The sequence below is a fragment of the Leucoraja erinacea genome, chromosome 10 (genome assembly GCF_028641065.1).
Source record: "Leucoraja erinacea ecotype New England chromosome 10, Leri_hhj_1, whole genome shotgun sequence".
In the NCBI taxonomy this organism is placed as follows: Eukaryota; Metazoa; Chordata; class Chondrichthyes; order Rajiformes; family Rajidae; genus Leucoraja; species Leucoraja erinaceus.
Genome location: NC_073386.1, coordinates 40,890,543 through 40,903,909, shown reverse-complemented (window position 1 = coordinate 40,903,909; position 13,367 = coordinate 40,890,543). Strand labels below are relative to the sequence as shown.

Below are 13,367 nucleotides of genomic sequence, written 5' to 3'. Positions count from 1 at the left end.
AATTCCTGAACCCCTTCAGATAAAGCCTTTGACAGCTGGGATCTTTCAATGTAACTTGGATTGTGGATACATTTTTTTTAATGGCAAGAATAGGCAAGACAGGGCTGCAGGCAGTGCAAGGGTTGAGATCAGAAGCAGGCATGTCCCAACATGTCGAATGACTGTGCAGATCCCTGCACCCACTGCCTGTGAGCTCACAGCAGACAGCATTCCGCAGACATAAACCACAGTCGCTGTGAGCAATGTTATCAGTGAGGCCAGAACAGCATGCAGGGTTTTACCTTCAACCACTTTCTGCGCAACATTTAACTTGGCTAATGATTATAAGGGGGCTGTGGCCCCTGTTCTTCCACTAGCCATGCAGGCCCCCTGTGGGAGAATCTATTATGCAAAATCTTATAATAGATCGCTTGTTGTAGTCGGATAGACATAGAGTGCTGGAGTAACTCAGCGGGTCAGGCAGCACCTCTGGAGCAAAACGATAGGTGAAATTTTGGGTTGGGACTCTTCCTCAGACTCCTCAATGACATCCACCCTTGTCATGACAGAGAGCTTTTTCTCCACCTCCATGCCTTCTTCTATGGGAAGAAGTCCTCACGGTCCAGCGATGAACCCCCCTTCTCCTGTCTCTAACACTCTTCCTCCTCTTGACCTCCCCCAGAGAGCCATCTACCCTACTACCAGAGATGCTGCCTGACCCACTGAGTTACTCCAGCACTCTGTGTCTAGATCCGACTACAACAAGTGCTCCGATGATCGATTTTGCTTAATAGAGTCTCGTACATTTGCGGTTCTTTGTTTCTACATTGTTGTAGTCCGTGTGAGAGTCAGACCGCCTAAGAGTAATCTTAGGGGAAGGGGTTGGTGGTAACTGATGACCTGGTGCCAGGTGCATCCATTGAATATGTGCCACATGCCCTGGAGAGGATTGGAGGGGAGTTTTTGACTGCGTTTCATTGTTTGATATCCTTCGCTGGAGCCACAAGTAGGGTTGCTATAATCAGTGTGATTATTATAACTTGTAATCAGTCGCTATGTTATAATCACTGTGAGGCTCTGTTATAGTTATAGCTTTTCCAGCTTTGCTCTGCGGCTGCTGTTTATCCACCTAGCCTCGGGGCCTGGTGGGTTGAAAGGATTATTCCTGCACCTGAACCCTGTTGTACCGCAGCTTCAGTTAATGAGCGACTGAACCTCATCAGGCATTTGCTGTTTTTTAAACACGCCAACATAAAAATTTCCAGTTATATAAGAACTTAAATAGGAGCAGAAGTAGCCTTTTAGTACTAGTAGCATGCTCCGCAATTCAATAAGATCCTGGCTCATCTGATCTTGGCCTCAGCTCCACTTTCCTGATTGTTCCCCAGAACCTTGGGTTTCTCGACAAGCCAAATATCTAACAACTTTGAACATGGGCAAAGTCCCCACCTCCACAGCTCCCCGGGTTTGAAAACTCCAAAGATGCCTCTCGTTCAGAGAAGAAATTCCTCCTCACTTCCTTTTGAAATAAGGAATCGCATTCTCAGACTGTCAAGACCCCCTCTCCCCCCAAAAGCTTATATTTTTCAATAAAAGCATCTTTCATTCATCAGAACCAGTGAGCCACACCCAGCCTGCTCAACCTTTCCTCATAAGCCAACCTTTGGGAATCAACAAATGAACCTTCTCTGAACCACCTCCAATGTAAGGATATCCCTCCTTAAACATTTACACAGCACTCCCGGTATGATCTCACCAATGATCTGTACAGATGAAACCAAAGACATCCATACTTTGCAATAAAGGCCAACACTAGATCTAACCCCTTTACAATCTTTAGACTGGCTTTTAGTCCTCAGAATGAATGATCAACCATGTGCATAGTTTCACAATATCTCCTTCCGCCACAGTCCACCCGCTGCAATACCATCAATAACTAACCAGGCTGCGTTAATAACATCTTGAAACCCATGGCTTCTACTTCCTAGAACAAAAAAAAACAACACAATAGTTCAAGTTCAAGTTCAAATGAGTTTATTGTCATGTGTCCCTGATAGGACAATGAAATTCTTGCTTTGCTTCAGCACAACAGAACATAGTAGGCATTGACATGAATAAATAACAGATGCAAATAACAGATAATGGGTTATTAATGTTCAAAGTTTTGGCCGAGCCAGGTTTAATAGCCTAATGGCTGTGGGGAAGTAGCTATTCCTGAACCTGGTCGTTGCAGTCTTCAGGCTCCTGTACCTTCTACCCGAAGGTAGCAGGGAGATGAGTGTGTGGCCAGGATGGTGTGGGTCTTTGATGATACTGCCAGCCTTTATGAGGCAGCGACTGTGATAAATCCCCTCGATGGAAGGAAGGTCAGATCCGATGATGGACTGGGCAGCGTTTACTACTTTTTGTAGTCTTTTCCTCTCCAGGGCTCTCAAGTTACCGAACCAAGCCACGATGCAACCGGTCAGCATGCTCCGATCAAATTAGAATGCTACAATCAAATTTGTCTCCCAGTTACACGCCACCTTGACTTGGAAATATGTCACAATTTATTTCAGCTTGTGCAGCCTTTTGATTTCCACCACTGCCATTTGGTTAATATCCTGCAACTCTCTGGAGTACAAATGGACTTCAGTGGACAGGAGCAAGGCTGCTCACTCCACCTTCTCATGTGTAATAGAGACAGACAAAAAATGATGACTTTGACATCGATGACCTCAACTAGTGAATAGATGAAGAAAAGGATTTATTCTCGGTAGTGAATAAGATTAGATGGAAGGCTAACTGGCTTTGGTAATTGTGCTGTCAAAAAATCTATGTTTAGAGGCAGCAACCCTTTAAATTGGAATCTGCAGTTTGAGTGTCAGGTAACAATATGCGATAAATAGTGTCTTAGGGTGTTCAGGAACACATCAAGACATGTTTAATAAGGTGAATCCTCCCTTTGAGTAAAAATCTTTTTCTCTAATGTTTCTTAAGCCTTACTTTGTCATGAGAGGAGCTTTAATCTAGGGAGATTCCTAGCGATTAAGCTTATAACCAGAGGGTAAGATTTTAAGATCTTTAACAAAGGAACAAGGTTGCAGATTTTTACTTTACATTTTTGGTGTGGTGTGAAATTGATGGTTAGTTAATGAACCAATCTATTTCTTTCCACACCGAATTTAAAGATAGTACTGAACCAAGTTTAAAATCCTAGTCTGTGTCTGTGTTTATGTTTTTATTTCATCCAATAACTTTTTTGGATGGCTCAATAGAAAGCTGGGGGTTTGAAGAAATTAAATGATAGTGTGAGTGGGACATTGCAGTGTGTGCAATATTGGTTCTGAACAACATTTGTAATTTGCTTTTCAGGTTGTGGGTGTCATTGGATTAGAAAGATCGACATTTATTGTCCATCCCTAATTGTTCTTGAGAAGCGGTGGTGAGTCGCCTTTTAAACCACTACAGGGTGCTTCTTCAGTCCACTGGGGAGGCAGTTCCAGGATTTAGACTCCGCAATGATGAAGGACCATTGATATATTTCCAAGTCATGATAACATGTAACTTAGAGGGAAGCCTTCAAAATTAAAGGGCGTTCTTTTATGAAGGAGACGAGGAGAAATTTCTTTAGTTAGGGTGGTGAATCTGTGGAATTCTTTGCCGCAAAAGGCTGTGGAGGCCAAGTAAGTGGATATTTTTAAAGCGGAGATTAAAATTGATTCTTGATTAGTTCAGGTGTCGGAGGTTATGGGGAGAAGGCAGGAGAATGAGGTTAGGAGGGGGAGATAGATCAGCCATGATTGTATGGCGGAGTAGACATGATGGGCCAAATGACCTATTTCTACTCCTATCCCTTATGACCTTATGATAATAAAGTACCCTTGTGCCTGCTAATCTTTTCCTTCTTGATGGTAAACATTGTGGGTTTAGGAGCTGTGGATAGAATAGCCAAGGTGAGTGATTGTGATGTATTTTATAGATGGAACACACTGGAGTCACTGGCTGCCGATGGTGGAGGGAATGAATGTTTAGGTGATGGATGAAATACCATTCCGATGGCTTGCTCTGTCCTGTCTGGTGCTTAGCTTCTTGAGTTATTGGTATTGGATTTATCCAGGCATGTAGAGAGTGTTTTCCACTACACTCCAGACTTCCATCTTGAAGTAGATGGAAAGGCTTTTATGTTTCAAGAGCTGGGTCACTCTCCACTGAAGACCCAGGTACTTGTAGCCACAGTAGTGATGGGGTTCTTCCATTTTAGTTTCTGGTCAATGCTGACCTCTAGGATGTTGGTAGTAGGGAATCTGGCAATGGATTTGGCATGGAATGTCAATGGTTGGGGATTTGATGTTCTCTTTTTGAAGATGGTCGTTCCCCGGCATATGTTCAAGAAGGAACTGCAGATGTTGGAAAATCGAAGGTAGACAAAATTGCTGGAGAAACTCAGCGGGTGCGGCAGCATCTATGGAGCGAAGGAAATAGGCCATTGCCTGGCATATCTTTAGCTCCAATGTTATGTCATATCAGCTGATGCCTGAATGTTGCTTAGACCTCATTGAATGGAAGTATAGACTTCACTACTTGGGAAGCTATGAATGGAGTTGAAAATTGTGCAGAGAGAGCGATGGTGAAATCTTCACATTGTATGTACGGTTTGATTCTGTGAGTACAACTTTGTTTTGACGAGCAGTTATCTCAATTTAGAGCAAAACACAAAATCCTGGAGGAACTCGGGGTCAGGCAGCATCTGTGGTGGGAATGGACAGGCAACATTTTGAGTTAGGACTCTAATTCATACTGCCTGTCCACTCCCTCGAAAGATGCTGCCTGACCTGCTGAGTTCCTCCAGCACTTTCTGTTTTACTCAAGATTCCTGCATCAGCAGTTTCCTGTGTATCGATTGAGACACTGGTCTGCAGATTATTCATGAGGTGAAAGGTTGTCGAGGATGGCATGTCTGAATTCAGGGCTTAGGTTGCCCAGGTGGACCATCTGGTTTTAACATGGTATTTTGTTTCATTGTGATATACTTTATTCAGTAAGTACAATTGTCACCTGTCATTGTACTCCGTGACTACACCAAGCCATTCAATACATTTCTTTACTATTTGTCAATGGCACCATGTTTTCTCTTTAAACCTTGTGTCAGTGAACGGATTGAGAGGTTGTTATACATGGTCAGGCCTTCAGTAGCAACATGACTGTAGACTGTGGTCCTTCCCTATAGAATATGTATGATGTCTGCATGGTAATGTCTGTGATGCTGCTGCAAGTAGAGTTAAAGATTCGGGTTGAAGAACCTTTATCAGAACTCTTCCGAGAATGACAATCAAAACCAATGATGGACCATTGACCTGAAACATTAATTCCGTTTCTCTTTCTGTACATGTGGCTTGATCTGCTGAGTGTTTCCAGCATTGTTGTCAAAAACTGCATTCAACCAAAAGCCAACAACATTATCAAGTTATTTTTTTGTAATAGATGTTACTTGTTATTTTAAACAAAGACTGTGTGATAAGTTGAAGGTGATTGTTAAAGCTGAGATTTAAACCAAGCCCACATGGAATAGCCCTAACCTGCAGAAATCTGACCAGAATAACAAAGGTGGAATTCACACATTATATACTTTTAGATATATACTAATTTAAATTAAATATCTTTGCTCAGTTAGATTGCTAAATCCAGGCTACTGAAACACAATGTTCTCAAATAAGATAGGAAAACAGATAGGCAGTTACAAATCCAAATGGATGTATCTTCACGACCAGTCAAGTTACTTACATCCACATGCCCTGCCTCAAGTAATTGTATAACTGATAATCAAAGTTATTTTGTACTTGCTACAGTATCCTGAGGACTGCAGCGCATTCTGGAAGGGTGAAAACCCCAGTGTTCAGCAGTATTTGCTGAGTTCATCTGTAAGTAATTTAAAAATCACGTCACACACACACACACAACACACACACACACACACACAAAACACCTGCTGCTGTATATCTTTTCCTGATTTTCATCTTGACAGGTTGAGTGGTATAATCAGGGCGTTCGTTGTCAAAGCTTGTAGTAAATCTTGGCCTCACTTACAGTGGCCACAGCTCTCTAGACAACTTCTTGGAAAGGGTGAAGATAAATAACAGTAGAAACACTGAGTGTTGAGAATAGGAAGAAACAACAGCTACCAAACTGCAGATTGGTCTGATCTCCAGGTACAATATTTCCTTGGTTGCTAGGGGAGACCAGGCCAGCAACAATTGGGAGTAGCTGGAATGTTGGGCCTGTTGCCATGGTGATACTGCTTATGTTCTTACAGTCGTCGGAAATGCTCAGCCTGATGATTTGTCAGCGCCGAGGAGCAGAAAGTCTTTGAACCAGAGAGGAAAAAATATTTGGTCCCGATACAGGAATCTTTGAGTATTAATCTATAGGGAATGGAGACATTTCATCAAATCTCATAGCTCTCCACAGCTTTGAGGTACTCAACTTTAAATAAAGTTGTAGATTCAAATGGGGTTTGGGGTGGGTGCTGTAGGCTTATAATAGTAATTGTTGCATCTAATTAAGAACTACAGGTTACAAATGGAATTTTAATAAGTTCCAAATGAGGAGAATGTATTATTCTGATGTGGGGCTCTCTGCGTTTCAACTGCATTGATTGATGTGAGGTTTTACGGGTTTTGTATGTTTCTAATGGGAGATTGTAGGGTCCTAATAGGCTCCATGATTTCTACTGGGCGATCTGGCTTCTACAGAAGGGGCTGCAGAAATCTCAGTAGTGAAAGAGAAATGGGGTTTGTTATCTGGAATTCTTGAGGACCAGGAGTGGGACCACTTGCCACCAGCCAAACAAGAACCCACCCAGTGATGGACCTCCCTTCCACAAGTTGGTGCCCTCCCAACATCCTTAAGGCCCTTGCTATCTTCCTGCAGCTTCTCATTTGTGCTCTGTGGCCTCCCCATGACCCTCTCCAACCTTTCTTCAATCTTTCTTCTCCCATAATATTTTCCTTTCTTGCCATCCTTCCCGCTCCCTGCGATTTTCCCCTCTTGATTCACGATGCCTGGCAAACTACTTGCCTTCTCTACCAATCTACAGCATCTCCAAGATCGCCTCCTGTTTTCCTCATCACTCTGTTCTCCTCCAAGATTTTTGCTCCTCCTTTAATCTCTCTATATTGAGGACTCTTCCTTGATTCATGATTTTTTTTCTAGTCCATATCCACAGAATCATCCTTCTTCCTGAGGCATACCATGCTGAACATCATTCTCCTTCTGCTCCTAACTGCTTCCCAGTTGAAGCCTAGTGCAACGTCTGGGCTGGGTAGGTTCCCAGCTTCTTGAGTTCCCAGCTCCTTGGGGGAGATCAATTCTGGATTTCCTTACCTGATAACCGTCTCTTCCCGTCACTCCCCCAATTGGGTTTATAATCTCTGTTGCCTTTCTGGATTACCATTCTTTGTACAGTAGCCTAGGTCATTGCCTATCGAACCAACAGAAATCACAGGTGGTGGACACAAAATGCTGGAATAACTCAGCTGGTCTGGTAACATCTCTTGAGAAAAGGAATAGATGATATTTCGGCTAGGAACTCATCCTCAGACTGAAAGATAAAGAAGGCCAGAACGGCGCTGGCAATGTGGGGGGAGTCCATAATGGCCCAATGTTGGCTGGGAAAGATGTGCCAATGACAAGGATGCGAACAGTGGAACTAGTAGGATGACTAGGGTGGGGGAGGGGCAGAGGGGAGGGGGAAGGATTGCAGGAGTTACCTGAAATTAGAGAAATCAATGTTCATACTGAAGATGGACAAAATGCTGGTGTAACTCAGTGGGACAGGCAGCATCACTGGATAGAAGGAATGAGTGATGTTTCGGGTCGAGACCCTTCCTTTGATTGAGAGTCAGGGATATCGAAGGGTAAGGTGTGAAAACGAGACATCATAGGGGACGAAGTTCAAAGAAAAGGTAGAATACATCTGATTTGCGTGTGGCCTCTGACAGTGGAGGGGGGGGGGACAGGGCAGGGCAGAAAGGCCAGTATGGGAATGGGTAGGGGAATTATCAGGTGGTATCTAATAGGAGAATGTCTTGTTTCGACCTGTTTAGAACCTAATGGTAGCACAAGATATGACCTGAAATATGAAATAAGCATTCACAGTTATAGCCCATAGCAGAGCTACAGATAGGTCAGAGCACATGCATTCTTTTCCTTCTTCTGCTTTAGTGAAAATTGTTGTAATTCGAATGTTTGCATTAGCACCAGTTGGTTCTAAGTGAGGATCTGTGCCAGTGTTGTTCGGAAGGACAGAGGGAGCAATGAGCAATGCCAGCCTGGCTGGCCCACAGCCTCTCACACCAACAGTTGCAGATAGAGGGAACTTCCTTCATTGAGATAGATACCTAGTCCAGATGGTGGCTCTTAATCTCAATGGAACCAGCTGAATGAAACAGTTTAGATATAAGTAATGCCTCAGAAATAACTCAATTTGCAGAAGATTACAGCCTCCGTTGGATTGAATAAAAGATAGCCAAGGGCACAGACCATGACTGTCTTTCTTGATTGTCTTTACAAACGGAAGCTGTGCCAACTATGTATTGACACATACAGCTGCCATGCAATAATAATCAGCTGTACATCAACACTCCAAGCTGTTATCACTCCAACCACAGAAAGAAGGAAAAATGCTTATTTGGCTTCCCCAAACTATTTACAACCAATGGACTACTTATTGAAGTGCAGTCAATACTATAATGGGGTGGAACGGTGGCACAATGGTAGAATGCTCTATTACAGCGCCAGAAACCTGGGTTCGATCCTGACTGCGGGTGCTGTCTCTACAGAGTTTGCACATTCTTACTATGACCACATGGGTTTTTTTCCGGGCTCTCCGGTTTCCTCCCACGTTCCAAAGACATGCAGCTTTGTAGGTTAATTAGTTTCTGTAAATTGTCACTAGCCGGATAGAACTACTGTACAGGTTGGCTAGTGTACAGCACGGTTTTGGTGGGCCAAAGGACCTGTTTCCACGCTGTATCTCTAAACTAAACTAAATATTGGAGACACAGCCCCCAACTTTAAAAAGTAAGCAACTACAAACAGTAGATGATAAAGACGAGTTATTGTGTTTCGGGTGTGGGTGAGGGACAGATATTAACTGAGACAGCTGGGAACACTTCCCTGCCCCTCTGGGGAATAGTATCTTGAGATCTTTTACTTCACTTGAGAAATCAGATATGTTTTGATTTTGCTGGCAGATGGTGCTGGGTGCTGCCGCAGCCTAGAGTTACCATCAGTGGTCTGCTTGCACTCACACTTAGCTGCTTTCAAAGATTCGATGGAGTTTTATTTTGAAGAGGTGGCCAAGAAGATTGATGAGGGCAGTGTGGCAGATTTGTCTGCATGGCATACCTTGGTTTGATTTCCCAAAATGCAATACCTTGCACTTGTCTACTGAACTTGCTGTCATTGGCCTTTGCATCAACCTCAATCTTGTCAACTGCTTCATTACTTCCTTCGTTCCCATGCGCCATGCCCCACCAAATGTAGTTTAAACTCGCCCCAGATGCACTAGCAAATATTCCCACTGAGATATTGGTCCCTGTCCAATTGAGGTGCAATCTGGAGGATTGTGTAATATCATCAAACGAATCCTTGGCCATGACTGCTCAGAATGGAGAAGGTGTATTTAGGATGGTATTAGCAGTTAGGAAGAAACCTTGAGTTTCTTCATTAGGTACATGGGTAGCCCAGTGGCGCAGTGATAGAGTTGCTACCTTACAGCGCTGGAAACCCGGGTTCAATCCTGACCTCTGGTGCTGTCTTTACAGAGTTTGCACGTTCTCCCCTCTGGGTGTTCCGGTTTCCCATCTGGGTGTCAGGCTTCCTCTCACATTTCAAAGATGTGTAGGATAGTTGGCCTCTGTAAAATTATCCCTAGAGTATAGGATAGAACTAGTGTATGGGTGATTGCTGGTCGGCGCAGACTCAGTAGGCCAAAGGGCTTGTTTCCACGCTATATCTCTAAACTAAAATTAAACTAAATCTAAGTGAAACTGAAGATAGACATAAAAAGCTGGAGTAACTCAGGTCTGGCAGCATCTCTGGAGGAAAGGAATAAGTGCTGTTTTGGATCGAGACCTTTCTTCAGACTAAGAGTTCGAAGAGGGTAGCAGATATGGGGAGAAGGCAGGAACGGGGTACTCATTGGGGATGATCAGCCATGATCACATTGAATGGCGGCGCTGGCTCGAAGGGCTGAATGGCCTACTCCTGCATCTATTGTCTATAATAGCTTCTTCTGCCATCTTCGAACCAACAGAGCTCGAATGGAAACAATCGCTCTTGGTTTGTGAGAATGCCAAAGAAGATGGACTGTATTCTAATCAATGTTAGCTCAACTGAAATCCCCCCTGTATCACTTCCCTGTAGCTGTCACACACTTCTGTACTTTTCTGGGAGACTTGTTCCTCTGTCACTCTCACTATTTAAAGGAATACACAATGCCCCCTGCTTGTTTCCTAAATCAAACTGAGTGAATTCTGTCCCTGACCTCTCAAGAACATCCTCTCTTTACAGCACTGTAGTAATGTCTTTACTCAGTTCTGGCAACCCGCCTTCATTATCTTTCTGAACAACTTGTATTATCCGACTGGGCATACTGCACGTGCTCCACCCAATCCTGACAGTTTCCCATGGCTACATCAGGATAAGAGTGCCCAACTTTATATCTGATGACCGGATGGTGCTTTCTGCTATGAGTTTGTGGCTAGAGGCAGGCAGGTCTAAAGCACAATGGAAAAAACTTCTGAACTAAAGTGCCCAGTATCCTGCGTCCCTTATCCTGCACGTCAGTGGAACATACTATCTTAACAGTAAGCTGTGTTTTCAGAGAGCATGAAGGGCAAGACCACAAACTGCTCAATGAAGTGAGAAAGGAAATAGGTGGGCTCCAGTTCATATTTTTGGCAGCTTTATAAACACAAGAGCCAAGACTGGCTTGCATTCAGAGAAGGACAGGCTTAAGGCAGGCAATTCTAAAGGACTTGACCTACAGTCTGCAGCACAGAGTTTGTTAGTGAGTGCTCAGGATAGAGAGAAAACCCGGGGAAGTTGAAGAGCTATGTGGACAGATAGTTGGCAACAAGTGAGAGGAAAAAGTCTCCAATTGTAGGAACAGGGATCGCAAGTGAGAGAAAATGGTGAGAATAAGGAAGAACGAAAGACGAGAGAATGGTTGTCATGGAAAAATGGTGGGAGGGAAGCAAAGATAGAACAAGAAGCAGCAAGTAGGAAGTATAGCACAGAGAGGAAAAGATAGATGTGGTAGTCAATGGAGGAGAGCGTGGTAGACTGGAGGAGATGTGGAAGACAGCTGTGATGGAAATGTGTGGTGAATGTGTGTGTGAGAGAGAGAGAGAGAGCAAAGACTCGGAAAGCCAGTAGATAAAGAGAGGGAAGGGAGGTGAAAACCACGAGAATCAATGAACAACAGACGGGCACAAGGCAGCAGAGAGGTTTTATAGATATGGAGAGAATTATCCAAACGGAGAAAGCAAAAGAGAAATGTGAAAATCAAGAGGATGAAGAGAGAAGTGAATTAGGTGAGAGAAAAACAAGAATGAAAGAGATGGCAGTGGGAGAAGTAAAGACATTTGACCTGAAAAGAAAAAAAAGGGAGCATGCTTGAACTTGGATGTGGAGAGTTTTTAAAAGACGGCATGTGTGTGAAAGGAGTTGTTGGGGTGAGTATGTGTACGTGAGGGGGAGGTGATTTACAGGTGTGCGAGGTGGTTTCTTGGGGAGTGAGTGAGTGGGAGGTGGTTTCTTGGGGAGTGAGTGAGTGAGGGGGAGGTGGTTTTGGGTGTGCGTGAGATGATTTGGTGCGCTGTTTGGGTGAGGGGGAGAGAGATGAATTTCTGGAGTGCCATATATTGGAGGGGGAGGGAATGTGTGTTTGATGCTGAGATTCAAGTCAAATGTAAAATGCTGTCGGTTGTGTTCAAATTGGAAATGCTGTTCAATTTTCCTTCTATCAGCATTGTTTATCTCTGAGGAATGTAAGCAGTGATAACCGAGCAGAAGATATTATTAAAGTAATTACACCACCAGTCTGTATCTGCATCTGTTTCTAAATCCCTGTTCTATTCTTACAATATTTATATTCCAATATGATTAGTCTTGGCATGGCTTGTTGCACACAAATGCTATCTCATCCCCACCCCGATTAGATGTTTTTTATTTACCGCTGTGTGTTTCACTCTGGGCAGAGCAACAAGAATTGAGCGGCACAGTGTCGCAGATAGAGTTGCTGCTTTACAGTGCCAGAGACCCGAGTTCGATCCTGACCCACAGGTGCTGTCTGTGCGGAGTTTGTACATTCTCCCCGTGAGCCGTGTGGGTTTTCTCTGGGATCTCTGGTTTCCTACCACGCTCCAAAGATGTACAGGTTTGTAGACTGATTGGCTTGGTAAAACTGTAAATTGTCCCTAGAGTGTGTAGGATAGTGTTAGTGTATGGCGGTCGTGGGTCGGCTCGGATGCGGTCGGTATCTCTAAGTTAAACTAAACTAAACTAAATTAAATTGCCCCACAGAGAGCAGCATCTGTATAGAAACTCATAAATCTATAGGTTATTCTCAGGAGTTAAATTAGACCAGGCTTAACAATGAGCTGCATCATGGCTATTCGTGGTGGGAAAAGGTCAGAGTTAGAAGAAGCCAGGCATGTTGCTGAGTACATGAGTCATGAATCAGGAAAACCTTAGCCCATGGCTCTCGCACTCGCTCTCTCTCTCTCTCTCTCTTATTTGTTGGCTGGCCCCATCATGATTCCCACACTCACCCACTGCACTCACATTACCCCACTCATATACCATCGGCAAACGTGAGATCCTCTTCGGAAGCCAACGCCTCTTTCTGCAGCCACACAATTTCCTCTCGCTCATCTAAATGGAAGTGGTCAGGCAGGTTTCTACCGGAATAGGTCACCCTCCCACTTCTGATCTTCCTCTCTGTGTTAAATCCACCCAATCCCAGCTCACCCTCACGCATGTTGTTCAGAAAGAGTCATTCAACTGCCCTGTCTGTTCCAGCAGCCGCAGCTTCCTCCCTGTTCAATAGTGCTTCATTTGTCACATATGCAACTGCACAGGGAAATTCTTTTTGCATATCTTACACATGCTGGCGCCACCATTTATGGCGCCGTCATTCAAAGTCTGGTTGGGCCCCTCGCTTGATGTACCGGAGCAGTCCCCCTTCTCCTCTCCACATCCAGCCATCTTTGTGTCCTGGGTCCCCTCCTGCAGCCTGTGTATTTCTGGTTAAGACCTTGCTGCATGGGGATTGAGAGTGAATGGCTGAGACCCTGCAGCAGCACTGAGTGTAGAGGGGAGATAGTCACAATAAAGAGGGG

At 44.1% G+C, this 13,367-nt stretch overlaps 1 long non-coding RNA gene across 1 annotated transcript; it reads right to left on the bottom strand.

Moving 5' to 3' along the window:
- Positions 1–127: 127 nt before the first annotated feature.
- Positions 128–13,352, bottom strand: LOC129701065 (uncharacterized). The gene is made up of 3 exons (XR_008724146.1): positions 12,798–13,352; positions 7,342–7,508; positions 128–2,470 (listed from the first exon to the last, which is right to left on the bottom strand). It is a non-coding gene; the product is annotated as an uncharacterized LOC129701065 (long non-coding RNA).
- Positions 13,353–13,367: the final 15 nt, after the last annotated feature.